The following is a 12,595-nucleotide window of genomic DNA, read 5'->3' as shown; positions in this document are numbered from 1 at the left end:
AATATTTATCTTAAATGTTTATTTTAACCAATGTTTATCTTAAATGTGTATTTTAACCAATATTTATCTTAAATGTTTATTTTAACCAATATTTATCTTAAATGTTTATTTTAACCAATATTTATCTTAAATGTTTATTTTAACCAATGTTTATCTTAAATGTTTATTTTAACCAATATTTATCTTAAATGTTTATTTTAACCAATATTTATCTTAAATGTTTATTTTAACCAATGTTTATCTTAAATGTTTATTTTAACCAATGTTTATCTTAAATGTTTATTTTAACCAATATTTATCTTAAATGTTTATTTTAACCAATATTTATCTTAAATGTTTATTTTAACCAATGTTTATCTTAAATGTTTATTTTAACCAATGTTTATCTTAAATGTTTATTTTAACCAATATTTATCTTAAATGTTTATTTTAACCAATATTTATCTTAAATGTTTATCTTAAATGTTTATCTTAAATGTTTATTTTAACCAATGTTTATCTTAAATGTTTATTTTAACCAATGTTTATCTTAAATGTTTATTTTAACCAATGTTTATCTTAAATGTTTATTTTAACCAATGTTTATCTTAAATGTTTATTTTAACCAATGTTTATCTTAAATGTTTATTTTAACCAATGTTTATCTTAAATGTTTATTTTAACCAATGTTTATCTTAAATGTTTATCTTAAATGTTTATCTTACATGTTTATTTTAAAACAAAGAAATTCTTTGCTTTAAAATAAACATTAAAAAAATTGTCAATATAAAAGATTGCCTCATCAAAATTGTTAACTATCTTTATACCCGACCTTAATTAGAGATGTGTCACTGAAAGAAAAAGAACTGCATAAGAAAGGATAAGAATCATCAACAATGCAAACATGCAGTCAATTATATGATACCGTGGTAACAAAGCAGGAATACAACTGATTGTGATAGTTTTACAACTTGTTTGCATTTTATATAATTATGAAGTGTGAAATAGTTTTTTAGATTTTATTAAGTCTTCAAAAACAAGTCAATCATAATATATTATTATTGCTGAGTGACAATAATATTATGCTGTGAGATGGTTAAACACTGTTAGCTATTTAAAGAAATACACTTTTTAATATGAATACAATTAACTCTTCAATAATATAATCAATTTCCTTACTAATAAACAATTTTATAAACAACATTTTTACTAAAGATGAGTCACAGATTTTTAGCTCTTAATGCATCACCCACAAGAATACTTGGGAAATCTATGCGTAATGTAATACGTTCAGACTTGTGCTAATACTGGTATCAGCTAGGCGATTTGTAACCCTTAGATTTTTGTCGCAATTTTTTAAAAGCCACTATCAGATGACTATGATACTTTTAAATACTACTGTATTTTTTAACTTATCAAAGTAATAAAAGTGACTTAAAACATTATTTAATAACTGTGTTTATTTTTTATGTGTTAATGAAATACTGGATGCTTGCACGACTTTTGATGTCGTAAATTAGAAACTTTTAACCTCGTTAGATCCTACAATACATTAACCTACATTAAATGACTACCTCTTTCTCTATCTATTTTTCTCATGGTCATTACTACGGTTGATAGAAATCCTACCAAATCAAAGTTCATGTTTATTGTTCTTATCTTCATTTGAATGATCAAAGAAACTCCCCCAAGAAGCTCTGAAAGCATTGATGGTCAGGCTAAAACAGCTCAATATTTTTATGATAATAGTTCAGCTGTATATATTTACTTAAAAAAAGATTAAAGAGAATATGCTTAATATATTCATTCATTCATTTCTTTCATTCATAACAAAAAGTTTATTTAAGCATTTGAAGTACCATAAATTATCATTGATCATGATGCTAGGTGAAGTGTGAGTATTTTAACCAATCGGCATTCAAGATTGGCAGGCGTAATAAGTATGATATTTACACTTACTTTATTGTATAGCAATGTATCCGCATAGTCGTTGGTTTAGCATTAATACATCGTTTCTAAAATACATGCATTGTGGGTACGATGTATTATATCACTCCTACAATACATGTATGAATGTATTGTAAGAGCGATACATTAATACATTAAACGTATTAATGTATCGCTCCTACAATACATTAATATTTAATTAATATCTTGATGCATCTGTTACTGTTTAAACTAGCTCTCTAACAAAAATATCACTGTTGTTGGGGGCATCAAGTTTGTAGGTGAGCTAAGGTGCTGGTGAGTGATGTGCATCAGCGGTTAGTGTATTTTACAATTGCTCTGCTTAAACTGCCGTGAACAGTGCAGTCTCTAGGCCAAACTAGCTGCACTTGAGCGACTGTGAGAAATCTTATCTCACAAAAATGAAACACGCACTATCAATCGAGTTTATGAATATTAATGATTGCACAGTGTTATGTCAACACATGGCCAGCTTGACAATTGATAGTCATTCGCATCATGTGAAGAACTGTACAAACAAACTAAACAATGCTTAGGGTCCAAAGTACAGCAGCTTGCTAACAAAACTGGCCTACAATATAGGGATATACATGAATCAATATATATAACAGTTTATGATGATGGCACAACCCAAGTACAAGAAATAATGGCCCTCGAATAAAGTGCCGAACCTTTTCAGAAAATAATAGTTGAGCTACTGAAAGATAATGCTCTAACTGTAAATAACACCAAACGATACTCAAATCTACTCAACTAGGCACTCGCTCTGCTCACCACAGCCAACAGACTGTCTTTAAATGCATCAACTGAACAAAACTCTTTAGTCACCCAAGGCAGCATATCACCAAATACAATGGCTAAAAGCAGTATGAATGAGCAACTGCTTACTCAAAACAAAAATGGTGGTAAAATTGCATAAAGGTTACTGTTAGATTGTCCAGTCGATGAGGAGTGCATACCATGCGCAAAAAAAACAGAGGCAGTACACCGAAAGCAAACACAAGTAAAAGCTGAAAACTTGAAGGAACAACAAGAACAGGCTCAGATAGCAGAACTAAGATCTGAACTATCAGCCGCTCCTTCTCGTATTGAACAGCATGAAAATATTGTTAAAAATCTTGGGAAAGACAGTCAGCAGTTGACGTCTTCATGTCTGTCTAAGAATAGGAAAATTGAAAAGAAAAGCTATAGAGAAAGGTCTTAATGCCTGGGAAGGCCCTGAGGCTACAAAACCTTGGAAAAGTAACCTTGCGCAATCCAGCCAACCCACAAAACAAGATGAAAAATCAAAAGAAAAGCAAATAAAAGGAAATTGTATGTCCATGTATATATGCATAGGATACATATTTTTTGAATAGAATTTTATATTTGAAATATATATAAAACTTTATTTAAATTATATATATATTTTCTAAATAATACATTTTTAATAAAACGATCAAAGTACGTACTGCACATAGTAAATGGAATGTTACATTTTATTTCAGATCATAACCACTAAATACACTAAAGTTACTGTAGGTAAACTATAGTTACTAAAGTTAACATATTATTCCATTAGTAATTTGTACAGTACGTATATAACATTTGGATGATTTTTACCAGGGGGTGTTTGCATTAGATAATTGCTATGGCTTTCTATACTCCTCTATTCAATGTACTAATCTACATAAACCTGCCAAAACTTTGAACACTGTATGTTTAAGTTTTATTAACAAGATCCTAGTTTTGAAAAAAAGGCTTCATTTGCAATACTTTTTTATAACCACAAATCTTTACACACATGGAACTTGTTGGCATGCTGTTTGCAACTGTGTAACTAAAACTGATTTGAGTCGATATCTTTTCAAAACAGAAAATAAATTTCGCCATCAACCTCGACATGACTAACAAACATTTACATGCAACTAAGACAAATTGAGAATTATTTGTGTTCATAAAATTTACAAACTATCACTGTAACTGCAAATTGTAGAGCGATCACTACAAGATCGCAAAACATGAAAAGTTTAACTTTTAAGGAACATTTCCATCACAAATTTCGCAGCATCATGCCAACTATACTTTAGTTAGAAATTCAAAGAAACTCAAGGTTAGTCTCACAGCTGACTTAATTATTTTCTTAATTATCATCCATGTAGCCGTTTAGTGATGCAAGGCCATAGACAGGCTAGTTCCATCTTCTGTCAAGTTCAGGGTGTTACATAAGAAGTTGTCATTAACATGTCATAGCGACAAGTACTGAACAGCAATTTGGGAAATAAAGATCTGCAAATCTTATGTGGCTGCCTCTATGGAAATTCTTTTTATTTTGTGTGCGAGACTTCGATGTAACTTGCATATTGTCCATCCTTTTGCATATTGTCATCTATATCGCTAACAAACCTTGTGATGCATTGTGTAACCATATATGAGAAAAATAGTGTATCAGTTTTCAGATAGACTATATAAAATACAGCGGTGGAAGTATAATCACATGTATACGCACACACCTACTTCGATCAGCCCTCATTTTACATACTGCGCAAAATGTGCCCACATGTAATGCACAAAAGTTGTATTAAAAGAATGCTAGTGTTGAAACACCTTGTTATCAGGTGGTTTTAGCTACAGATGAATTACTGAAGAAGAGATGCAATTATTGCTGTTAAACAGCCTTTATTTGGTCTACGCCTTTGCAATGTATTTATTAATCAATAAAAAAAGATGATGTAAACAGAAAGCAAATAAAATCAAACCCTCATAAACTACGCATAGATCAAAGTTGTGTGACTCTCTGTTTGGCCTCCACAGAATCGGTCAGCTACTTTTTAGAAGACTGCTTCGCACTGCGCTTATCACCAATTTTCTTTGTTAACTCTTGCACTTTTCTGCTATCTTGATGATCTTCTCTCTTCAAACCAACGAGTTCCTGTTTAATTTGGCCTAGTTCACTTTGAGTTGTTCTGAAATACAGATAATTATATTGAGAAAATGATAACTATTGAGTTGATTTATTGATTTTCTATTTATGAAAATTACTGTAGGTGCTAGAGCATCTGTCCATCAATCCAGTTAGAGTATCGTCGAAAGTTTGTGATCACACTATAGATATGTTTTAATTTCACAATATACCTAAACAAATTTATTTTAGTCAAAGCAATACCAGATTAGATTTTTATTAAACCAAGTGTTTGTAATTGTAAATAAACCCTTACTTGTGAACATGCACTAGTGGCTCACGTCTCTTTTCCAGTTCTGCTATTGTTTCTCTACTTTTTGCTCTCTTTTACCCAAGTGCAATATATTCGGCTTCTTCCTTTGTAGGACGTCCTGGCCCTTTTTTAATCACTGGTGTTTGTCCCTGCACTTGGTGCTCAGCCATGGTTTGTGAAGTACTTGTTGGGAAACCGATAATATTAACTATGAATGCAGCACGACTGCAAGCTTGGAGTTCTTCTGTTGCAATGAAGCGAGTGCACAACTACCGGGCAAGTAATGGCAATGCTCCACAGAAGTAATGGTAATGCTCCAACTGTGATAAAGAAACATATAGAAAACAACTCCAACTTTGAGACTACAAACTGTGTTAAAGTTGAGAGGAGTAGCAAAGTAGACGCATTTAGAGAACATTTTGGCTATTTATAAAATATATAGTATTTACATTCTATGAAATAATTTCATAATTTATGAAATTATTGTTAATTCATGAAATCTGATGTTCAATTTCTAAAATATTTGTAAAATTTAAGAAATTGATAATATATTTCATTAGATATGAAATTACAGAACTTGTAATGAAATGTTCACAACAGGGTTGGGCTATAATGTTTGCAGGAGCGCTATGTGCATTAACAGAAGATTATAGCTGTTGTTTAAAAGCATTTGATGGTATATACATGTATGCCAATGAATTAACTGACATAATAGATTTCAAAATTTGTTTTAATTTTATATACATAGGTACTCATTTTATAACGGGAAACTAATTTAAAATAAACTCTGTGCAGCATGTATCATACTACTTCTTATAAAAATTTTGTTAAATAAATCGCAAATGTCATAAATTGTATTTCAAATTTCATAAAATATTTACATAATTTATAAATTTTATGAAATCTATTTCATGTTTAATGAAATTTATTATCAGTTTCATAAATTTCACAAATGTTTTAGAAATTTAACACTGAATTTCATAAATTGAACAATTATTTTTATAAATTATGAAATTATTTCATAAATTATCAAACATTTTATAAATAGTCGAAATGTTCTCTAAATCCATCTACTTTACAACTCTCAACTCTACAGAGTTTGTAGTCTCAAAGTTGGAGTTGCCTTCTATACATTCCTTAATCACAGAAAATTGAGACGTTGCCAGAAGTCAAAAATATGTCACAGGAAGTCTGTGTGGAGGAAAAAAGACTTTAAAGTTAAAAAAAAGCTTTAAACACAGTTTGTAGTCTCAAAGTTGGAGTTGCCTTCTATATGTTCCTAAATCACAGGAGAAGCATTAAGGTTACTTCTGTGGGGCGATGCCATTACTTGTGCAGCAGTTGTGTACTTGCTTCACAGCAACAAAAGAACTCCAAGCCTGCAGTCGTGCTCCATTCATCGCTGATATCATCCGTTCTACACCAAGTTCTTCACAAAGCATGGACAATAACAAAGAGCAGGAACAAACGCCAGTAATTAGATAAGGGCTGGGAGGTCCTACTAAGGCAGAAGATAAACTTAAGACAATTAAAGAAAAAAAAATCCAAAAGCAAAAAAACCTATGAAAGAGCTGAAAAAGAGACGTGAGCCACTGGTAAATGTTCACAAGTAAGGGTTTATTTGCAATTACAAACACTTGGTTTAATAAAAATCTAATCTGGTATTGCTATGACTGAAATAAGTTTGTTTGGGTATACTGTGAAATAAAAACTTATCTATACTGTGATCATGTATTGTTTGCTACACAAATAAAAAATCAATAAATCAACTCATTAATTATCATTTTCTCAATATATGTATAATTATTTGTATTTAAGAACAACACAAGACAAACTTGACAACATTTAAAGAGAAATTGATGACTTAAAGGCTGAAAATAATAAATATGGCACAGAAGTCGAAAGATTAACAAAGAAAATTGATGATATGCGCACCGCAAAACAATTTCCTGAAGAGTAATTGACTGATTCTGCTAAACAGATATGCACATCTATGCATAGTTCATGAGGATTTGATTTTACAGGTACTTGGTTTCTGATTAAATCATCTTTTTCTTATTGATTAATAAACACATTGTAAAAGTGTAGATCAAATAAAAGCCTTTTAAAACCAACAATGATGTCTCTTTTTCATTAATTTAGCTGTAGCTGAAAAATCAATTGATAAGAAGGGATTTCAATACTAGCATTTTTTCAATATAACATTTTTTGCATTACCTATAGGCACATTTTGCCATATACATGAGATTATATATACATGAGGTCATATACATGAGATTCTACTTCCAATCAATATAACTTTCAATAGAGCTGGTAAGAACCCTGCACTAGCATATTTATGTTATGAATGTATCATTTCTAATATTCTGGTAATGAAAGCGAAAATGCCATTCCGGCTTTTTCAACTGATAATGGCTGCTTATACAGCCTGTAGCTACCCATAAAGTGGTAACTGCCATATTCGCAGTAGTATTGCTAATACAAACTGTTTTATAGATGCCAATAAGTGATATAGTAAGCGCAGAAGTAGCAATATGTTACTAAAATAGACCAAATCTTAGATCATTGTAAGCACTTTTATAGTCATGTATATACTACTATATACATGTATACACTACGGTATATATATGTACAATATACACATATTTGTTAAAAACAATAGATACTGTTGACAATAACAACTACAGCATATGCTCATATACCGTTAACCTCCTTTGACGTAAGTTCCACTGAACGTAAAGAATTTACGCAAAGATTTTGCACTGTATGACATAAAAACTTCCATATAACATAAAGCGTCAAATCGGAGCAAGTCTCTAACTCGATTTGACTAACAAACCTTCCATAGTTAGCTTTAAAACACAGTTTTCTTTTTTGCTAGGATTAGGAGAAAATCATCTCTGATCCCAACCTCTAATCATGATTTTGTACAAACAGTCTATACAATACTATACTTATACAATACTTTGTTTTTTTTGTGCAACATAGATTGTGCAAAAGTGGTAGATCATAACAGTGCAAAACATAGACATGAACTGACAGTGAAAGGTGTTTGCTTCTCTCAACTTAGCATAAAATCGCTGCTATCATGGGCCTTGAACCAAGTGTGTATGATAACAAAAAGGAAAAGTTATCGATACAAACAAATTCCCCCAGTTACTGCCCAGTCATTTGATCGGTTAGTCAAGAGAAAATTAACTGACTTGCAGCACATTTTTAGAAAATTACAAAGCATGCAAATTAGATCTTGCAACAGTTTAAACTATAATGCAGAGGTTTGGCTGTGTATACACTGACAACCGCAATATAAAACTATTACTACAGTTGCTATAATACAGAGTTGAGCGAGTTAACATGTACACATACCATCACCACACAGACCCTTGTATGCAATTACAACCATAATACACGTGTAAACATTTACTAGGTCTTAATACTTTTGGTTGGTAAGTTCTGGCATTAGGAACAAAGGCACTAACCATCAAAACTAAAAGCTAAAGTTGGGCTGAGAAAAACATTTACAAAACCAATATAGAAAAATAAAGCACACAAGACAATAATAATTATAGCTCATAAACTTTCAACTAGTCAATTTTACCTTACCATATAACAAAAAACTTTGTGTCTGATATTAAAAAATATTTAAGGACAAAACACTTCCTATTGCATTTTTTCAAACTACAAGATGCACATAAAATTCCTATTTTTGTTGAAAATATTGCAATGAGCCATATACTTCGTTGTGCCTATGTATGAACAGTGAATGTTCACACTCAACTGAAAAATCTGTCAATATGTTCTATAGCAACTTTGGTAAGCATTGAAGCCACTCCTTTGATTGTTGAATCAATCACTATTTAGTTTACCGAAAGTGGTTGTCCTAATACATGTGGTGTTTTAATTTCTAGACTCCAAGGCTCTAAAATGATGGGTATTGACAAAGTGCTTATGATATAGATTTCCAATTCAAGGCCATTAGTCATGCAGTACATTATAGAAAAGCCGGAATCATTCAAGGAACAGTGATGAAACTGGATTAGATGGTGTAACGGATCTGAGCTTGCTTGACGATGCGATTGCCAGAATATAAAGGTTCGACACGGAAGAATAAAGGGTTTCATTCATTTGAAGAAGAATGCTTGAAAAATTTGCATACTTTTTGTGTAATATTGACAGTTATAGATTTGAATAAAGACTAATCTATCCCACGCTGTTATTCCATTTTATGCGCCTCATAATTTATGTGCCTCATATTAGATATGAAAATAGACCAGTTCACTAGCACTGTGTCTTATAATGGAGTGAGCCTGAATGCTGTTGCCTGAAAAATATAGTACATATTTAATGATGTACGTACAGCTAAGTTATATGCGTGCATATGCAACATATATCTGTCTCAGACAAAATACACTTGAGTTTGACCACTTATGATTGTAGAAACCCTCAATTGCTTACAGAATTATTAGCTGTGAAAATTGATTTTTTGATTAACACAGCAAAGGTTTCTTAAACAACAGCTCAGAAATTATAAAACCAATTTATAAAATTGCCATTGACAGGCTTGACCACAGGAAATTGCTTGAGAAAATAAAGCTCAGAGTTTGTCTGAACTTGATACTAAAATGAATTTAACTTGTTTATTGTTTTAATGAGGTCTGCAAAAACCTCGATGGGTAATTGGCTTCATATGGAAACTCGAAGCCTTTTACTATTTGGTAAAATGAATGCCTTCTACCGGACAGCACCAAAAAGATCACCACACCAAATCCGGCGCTATTGGTATAAGCAACCTGACTTGAAATAGAACTACTATTATTACAAAAACAACACATCCTGCGATCAAGCAAATTTGCACAAGCAATGTGCTCGACTAAGATGAGTTTAATCAGTTTCTCCCATGGATATTTTTGGATAGAGAATCAACAACTGCATTGATGAATATAAATTCACAGCAGATTCAGTGTGTTGAATTTTCAATCATTGTTTACATCCACATATTATAAATTTTTAACGAATTTTTGAAATAACGTTTGTTTACACATTTTTATGTCAACTCATCACAATAGGATGTATGGACACAAATTTATTTGATAAGTCTTTTCATTAATTTTATTGTCAAGTTTAATACACACAAGCCAAAACCATTGTAACTCTTTATGCTTGAATGAAGTTGTTTAAATTATTTCACAGAATATATTGAACCAAATAATAATTTTTTTTACAGTACGTAAATATAAAATAAATAGATTCATTTTATGTCACTTTTGAAACAAGCTTATATTTTACCTAAAAGGAATGCTTTACAGTAATTTACCATTTCATCTAGTTACTGCCAAACATGAGGTGGTTTTTTCCTTTGGTTTTCCCCACAGGTAAAATCTTTTTTTATTTGCTAGAACTTTTGACTTGCCGTGAAGTCTTCCATGGCTAAACCTAAAACACAATATACATATGTAGCATTTTTTTGTAAATTACATTAGATTATTTAAACGAGGGCATCACACTCAGCTGTGCTATTGTTTTTACTGACATTATCTCATTGGCTTATGAGTTCTTTAATGTCAAAATAATTCCATATGTAACATACAGCGTATGAGCAAATGCTGCAGAAACTTGAAAAAGAATATACAAAAATAATCAAAGAACACTGTAAATGCCCTTTATAACATAAACCTCTTTTTACGCACAGGATTTGTGTGAAGTTATTACATCACACTATGTATAAAATTCCATATGAAATAAAGCATCAAGTCAGTTCAAAACTTTTAATTCTATTGAAAAGTGAGGCACCCATAGTTAGCCTTAATCCTCTCAGGGATCCAAAAAGTGGCTACTCACTCCGCTGTGAAGGAGTTGAACAAAAGAAAACACGGAATTCCTTTATTTACCTCTTGCTTTGATTCTAAATAAATTAACTGCCATTTCACTCCAAGTTTAAATAATTATTTCTTGAAAAGAGTTACTTGTTAATGTACAACCAACAACTAGTGTGGACATGTAGTAGTTATCCTTCCTAGTTTGGTCAAGCGTGTAACTAGCAGAGTTAGTAATGCTCCTGACAGCACTGACTCTTGCATTCTCAAAAACACACCTCACCAATTCTGAATAATGCTTATCTTTACTTGTCAAATTGTAGATTTTACAAACGTTAACAGAATTTGATAGTTTCTCTGTGTGGTGCTTATGAGATACAAATACAATACTAAACTTAGATATTGAAGAACATGATGTTTGTATTATATGTTTACTGATTAAGTTGATAATGAGTAATAGTTTTTAACTAGCAAAAAGTTCTGAGCTTTGTCAGCGTTCCTTGTTTAGTGTTAAATATTTGAATGATATAGTTGGAAAATAATCTAAAATTAGTTTGATTGGTGTAATTATGCTTGGTAAAGAATAATAACACAAAGTGATATTAGTAGATTTAACATTTCTTGAAAGTGCAACTCGATGTGAACCTCCTCTAGCATCAATCAATATGGATTAAAGTATTCGGCCATCAACATTTTTTATTTATGAGCAGCCAAATTAAGCCTTCCTCATACTTCTACATAATTCTCAGATAACTTCAGCTCTTCATTCTATAAACTTTCCTGCATTCAGCTTTTATATTACAAGCGGCGCTTTCTGAAGTTCTGAAGTAGGAAAGAATAATGTTTCTTACTTCCTTATTTCAGAACTTTAACACTAACACTTTAGCACAATTCCCATACAGACACAAGAGCACAAATGCTATAAAACTGTGTATTTGGTGTTAGGTGTGCTTGTGTAGTACATGTAGTGCATATGGCTAGTGGACTACATGTGGTAGTTGTAGTGCTTGTGGTATATGTGATACATATGGTAGGTGTGGTGCTCATGGTATGTGTGGTGTGTAATGTGTGTTTATGCGCTGCATATTTAAGGTGTATTTTTATCTCTATTATTATTATTACCAGAGACTCGCGTGTTAACCTTAAGTGTCCTAAATGGATTGGGAAAGGCTGGTTTACGAATTAGTATGTAGAGTTGTCTGCTCTCACTAGAAAACTACTCTATCTTTGATGAGCTTACTTCTGATTGAGGCACTTAGTTTGTGGTTATGAAGGTTACAAATGTTTAAGAAATATTGCTCTCAGTCCTCAGATAATTCACTAGCACTAGAAGTTATCTGGTCCTGCATGAAAATCCTGTACTGTCATAAATTAGAGATGAGCGATGGATAGCAAACAAATGACCAATGAGTTTTAAAACACATAAATTACATAATTTTTTTATTATATATTTCAATACATCAGAGTCTTGGCTTTCGAATGAGCCTATATTCAACACCCAAAGAATAATAGAACTGTGAAAAACAGGGTGTTAAAAATATGTCCTGCAATAAAAAAACACTTGGTTGCGGTTCCCACAATGTGATGTCATAATTATTATTTAGCCTTAGGTAATCGATCCCTTTCGCTGCCATTGAGACT

Source organism: Watersipora subatra, chromosome 5, assembly GCF_963576615.1.
Source record: "Watersipora subatra chromosome 5, tzWatSuba1.1, whole genome shotgun sequence".
In the NCBI taxonomy this organism is placed as follows: domain Eukaryota; kingdom Metazoa; phylum Bryozoa; class Gymnolaemata; order Cheilostomatida; family Watersiporidae; genus Watersipora; species Watersipora subatra.
This window is presented reverse-complemented; position numbering follows the sequence as displayed.